General features: G+C 31.7%; 1 protein-coding gene across 5 annotated transcripts in view; it reads right to left on the minus strand.

Annotated features, from left to right (window-relative positions):
• Positions 1-2454, minus strand: part of LOC111088135 — a 5661-nt gene extending 3207 nt beyond the window's left edge. The window contains exons 1-2 of one of the 5 annotated variants that reach the window (XR_002612736.1): positions 2023-2454; positions 244-295 (exon numbers count right to left, since the gene is read on the minus strand). The gene's annotated coding sequence lies outside the window, so the exon portion shown is untranslated. Of the gene's footprint in view, positions 1-192 lie in introns of all 5 variants that reach the window. The other 4 variants (XR_002612735.1, XR_002612734.1, XR_002612733.1 and 1 more) reach the window with 4 other exon arrangements.
• Between the last annotated feature and the right edge of the window lie 3173 nt (positions 2455-5627).

The raw sequence follows: 5627 nt of genomic DNA on the forward strand, positions 1-5627 counted from the left end.
ATACTTTTCATAAAAGTTCTCATACATCAAAAAATCTACAGATCCCAATAAAATAACTTTCTGTTATGTCCAAGTTCACATGCAAGTTTTATTTTCTTACTATTAGTCAGCTTACTGTGCTTTGCTTTAAGAGTTCAGAATGCAAGCTGTAATACTAGTAACACTTTATTACTTTTTGAAAGTTATACAAACACTTTTTCAACAAACTCATAATGATAAAAAGGATATATAAAAACTTGGTACATCTTTTGTTTCTCTGCTTTGGAAAATATCACTTTTCAACAGTACAGCTGGACTAAAATGAGGCAAAAAAAGATCAAGTTTTATTTTAAAGTAATGAAGAACAATTCAAAAAGAAAAAGACTGATCAAATCTTACTGATGGTGAATTTTGATAATGAGAATGTGTTATTTTTCATTTTTTAAAATAAAAACATAAGAATGAAGTGAGTGACAGAAGGACACTTGACCCAGAAATCACTGCTCTTAAACCATATACATGTTTCAATAAACCACATGTTAATAATGCCAAGCCTTGTTTTATTAAAATGATTTGAACAACTATATGACTGGTAGGCACGACTAAAGAATAATTTGCTTGAAAACAGTACAGACGGAGAATATCCAAGGTTTTAATTCTAAAATTCAAATCATACCTTATGATTATAGTTGGGAACCACACAGGACTATAATGTACTCAAAACTACTGCTAATCTACAACACTTAAGGGCTAAACACATAAAACATATTGCAGAGGTAAAGGAAGTAAATGCACTTACCAGTTATAAGGAAGTATATTTAGTATTATGTTGTGTACTAAATTAGTTCACACACACTTTGTTAGAGGAATGATAAATACGTAAGTTTTTGTGCAGTTTTGCAAAAATATTTCAAAACAAACCAACACTATCTTTGATTAGAGGAAAATATTCAAGGTTATAGTAACAGTTTTAGGTATTAGATTTCAATAAAACTTTCTTGCTCTTCAAGTCGTTTAAATATCTGTAATCAGTTTGATAGAAGAAATGATAAAAGCCTATGATAGATATATTTACTTTTAGATAACTACAGAATTTGAACTAAAAATTTCACTTGTGCAATTAACTGTGGATAGTGTGTTGCTTACCTTGATTATGTATCAACTATCAATTAATACTAAAACTCATTATATACACAAACACTGTCATGCTCTTTGCGAGTCAATATGATATACGACTTCACTATTATATATTAAATAATTAATCAAGTCACATTATCTACCAATATTTTGACTTGGTAAATTTGGGACAAAATGTAAAAGTTAATCTTTGAACTTCATGCTTATGCATAGAATTAGAAACCAAGCATGAAAATATACTTTACATATGTTAAGCAATCAAATTTTTAAGTTGTCTTGCACAGTTGATTTAAGTACCTCTCATCTATTTTTTATTGATGCCAAAAAGTAATGTCTTTACTTCTAAATACTAAATGTTCATTTTTCACCTGTAACAGTGCAAGCCGAATCTTTTACCTATCAAAATATTACTATAATAGCTACATGACAAATATCTACCACTTAATTATAAAATTTTTCTCTACAAGTAGAACTTGTATGATTATGAACTGTGATTTATCACCTACAACATAACAATGACACAATGTCAGTACTTCAGTAAAATATCAAAAAATAAAGTTAAAGGAGCATTAAGCTTTGCCTGTAATAATCATTGTATTTAATACAAAAGCTCTAATAGTAATAGTATATCCTTACACCCATGACTATACCAAAATTAAACCCTGCAACTGTTTACCTTATTAATTACTTGAAATGAAAATAGATCATAAGGAGTTTCACTATCAGATTCTGATGGATATCTTTCTAGATTAATTGAGATATATTGGGTTGTTGATGAAAAGGATATTCATATTATTTTCCAAATTTTAAATCCTCCTGCTTAGGTTTTACCGTGTCAAAAGTGAGAATGTTTCTACTTTGTATAAAATTCTTGTCAATACTGTTTTCAGTCTTGGTTTCACTTACATTAAAACAGGAACCGAGGAAAGATACTGATTATCGTATTTTCTGTCCAACAACTTATGTCATTATAAAGTAGTAATAGTAATACTACTAGTACTACTTAATAGCCATACTACTTTCACTGTAACATTAACAGCGAGATTCCTACTGCACACTGTAATAACTAGTATTAGTATTACTAATACTCTATACTAATACTAATAGCTCTAGCACGAATTTAAGGTATTAATAACATCATTAAACTATTAGTAGTTATACAACATAAAACGTGAATACGTAACAAGTCTAAAAGTGCGATGCAAAAAATATTACACTTAATGACTAGTGTTTTGAAAAATAATGTATCAAAATTTCTTGTTTACACGTGAACAACATGAATTATGATGAAAAATATTTCAGACTATGAATATTTCGAATTAGTTCACACACACTCTGTTAGAGGGATGTTAGTTTTTGTGCAGTTTTGTGTTTGTTTGTTTGGAGTTACGCACAAAGCTACATAATGGGCTATCTGTACTCTTCCCACCACGGGTATCGAGAAAGTTCTAAAACAAACTGACACTATATTTTCATATTTTTGTCGAAAAATTCATTTTCGCTATACTTTATGTTACTCACTCTTTAAGCCTTTAATATTAACAAATGTAAATTAAAAAAATTAAGTAATTGTATATTTAAACAAGTTATAGTGGATACAGCAACTTATCTAGAGTAGATCTGGGGTTTTAATGACTACTGAAAAGGTTAAATGGTAACGAATGAACGAAAAACTATTACTGATGTCATTTGGCAGGGATATACGAAACAAATTTTGTACAACTGTTTAGGATCATCTGAAATATTACACTTCAGAGGAGGAAAAAGTTAAACTGCTTTAAGTGACTCTGAGTTGCATCTTTAGTCACACTCTCCAAAGCCTTTCCAACTACTGATGTAAGATTAACTGGCCTATAACTGTCTTGGGTTAATATTAGTCACTTCCAATCTTCTAATACTCTTCCACTACTCAATGACCCATAAAAATATTAGCTAGTGACTCACAAATAAAATCTTTAAGTTCATTTAAAACTCTGAGATAAAAGTTGTCTGGTCCAGGAGATTTATCAGTTTTGAGGTTTTCAAACTTTTCTCTTACAATTTCAGAACTTAAAATGATATTTTTACCATACATTAAGTGCTCTGGTTGAGTCATAATACTTGTATCTTCCCTCGTAAAAACTGAAGAGAACATATAATTTAATAAGTTTGCCATCTCATAATTTTCCGAGATCAGCTCCCCACCATCATTTTTAAGAGGTTCAATCCCCATCCTAACATTTTACTTACTCATCATATACCTAAAGATTCCCTTATTGTTTGATTTAACTCTCTCAGCCAAACCTCTTTCATATACAGTTTTTGCCTTTTTAACTTCCTTTTTAACCAGCTATCTTGGTTTCCTATAGTCCTCTAAGTCCCTACTAATATTTCCAGTAAGTTTAAATTTCTTGAATTTATTATGTTTCATGTTCAGATGAGAGTAGTAACTGCAATACCAAAGAGGATTTACAGAAAATATTACGCGTAATTCAAGTATGAATTTCTATGACACTGATTGAATTGAAGAAAGACACAATGCGATATGCAAAATTGAACTCAATCTTTATTGCAATGCAACACATATCAAAGGAGGTTTTGATAGAAAATGCATTATGGAGTGAATTCGAATTCTGTGACTTCGACTGAGTGTGAAGCAAAGAGACTGGACACAATGTACAACACATTGAAACAATCTTTATTTAATGCCAAAAAACAATGAACGATAAATAATTATGTTTTTTACCACCTTAACTAGAGAACTCTTTAATGTGTCTGAATATGTCTTCATCTATAAATCTAGATGTGAAGTCTGTACCTCTATTCGTTCCATACTGAAAAAATATAGCACTATATATAAGAAACAATAATGCTATTCTTCTAAGAATGCAGGCACTGTCCGCGTGACTATTGGTTATTTCTTTCGCAAATAAAGAGTCCGTATCCTTGAGGTATCACCTGCCTTGTCAATGTAAAAGATCATTCTCTATGTCTACAAAATACGTCCCACGTTTAAGGAATCTTTCGCATGAGAAGGTAAAAGTGAAGTCCTGGTTGAATAACCCAGTTCAGTAAGTACCTAGAGCGAGAGGTACATAGTGGTTCCCTTGACCAACATTCTATATTAAGATTACACATACGGTAGGTACATAGTATGCTTATCACATTAGGAGGAAATCTGGATGAAAAGAGACTGAGCTAGCCATTATATACAAAATCAACAGTGTCATTTCTCACAAAGTCCATTCGCAACCTCCGTCACTAGTGATAATTCCATGAACAAAGATTAGAATCACATATTCCACCTCACTGACGAAATTGCAATAAGTATATACTTCTACACATATACCAAAGGGAAATTACCTATGACTATCTCACAAAATAAAGTCATAAGAATACCAGGCAGATTTCTTTATTCATTAAAAAAACCTATACACGCTCTAAATACATGTACCTCTGAAAATGTTATGTAAATTCACGTTTACATCCAAAGTTACCAGAGGAAGAAAATTTAATACTTTCTCATGTAATAAAAACTAATTCAGATCAAAGTTGTGTTTATGTTGATAGTACCTTGACATTACTTTTAAAGTCAAGGTTGAGGGTTGAAAGTACTAAAAAGGCTTAGACACAATTTAGTATATAAAGTTGCAGAAAATTGTGATGCATTCTAGAACATTTAAAATTAGAAAAGCTACTCAAATGTTGTGCTTTTATTCAAGAGTATGAAAGCCATATTAGGCCTGGTGTAGTTTTTATCTCATAAAATGATGATGCTGTATTAGCGTTCGCTTAGCCTAAGGTGCATAGCTAAATTCGCGTCTTTCTTCTTTAACTCTTCATGTTATATGCAATATACATGGAGATAGAAAAGTTAAAAGTTCTGGTTTCTTTTTTTCCTGTTAATGAGACTTACCTAATGAAGTGGGTGAGTTAGTATTCTGGGAAGTCTTGGAAGAGCAAAGGATTAAATTTAACTTTGCAGGCCTGTCAACTTTCCCGATTTCGGCGGGAGTTCCCGATATGGAGTCCTGTTTCCTGATCTCTCGACACGCGACCAGGATCTACTGATATCAACCTTTTAAATAATTCAACAAAAATAACATTCAAACATGCGAATATAACAAAGAACACTAATCAGAATATGTGTATTTTTTATATTTCAATTCTTACAATAAATGTGTCCCCCCCCCCCAGTGGCACAGCGGTATGTCTGCGGACTTACAACGCTAGAAACCGGGTTTCCATACCTGTGGTGGGCAGAGCACAGACAGCCCATCGTGTAGCTTTGTGCATAACTACAAACAAAAACAAGCAATAAATGTGTATAACAATATTAGCAGATGACTGTGATTCTCTTGGTATATCAGCTCAATGTAAATGAAAACAAAAAACAACATCATTTCAATCTTATAAGTGTAAATATATGTCTGAATTTCCCCAGAATGCATAAAAATTCACCTTTTGTTTTCTAAATTTTCTGGTGGAGAATGCCTCCTCCTAGGGACGTTACTAGCTGTTGCAGTACCTCC

Source organism: Limulus polyphemus, unplaced genomic scaffold (genome assembly GCF_000517525.1).
Source record: "Limulus polyphemus unplaced genomic scaffold, Limulus_polyphemus-2.1.2 Scaffold3196, whole genome shotgun sequence".
Lineage (NCBI taxonomy): Eukaryota > Metazoa > Arthropoda > Merostomata > Xiphosura > Limulidae > Limulus > Limulus polyphemus.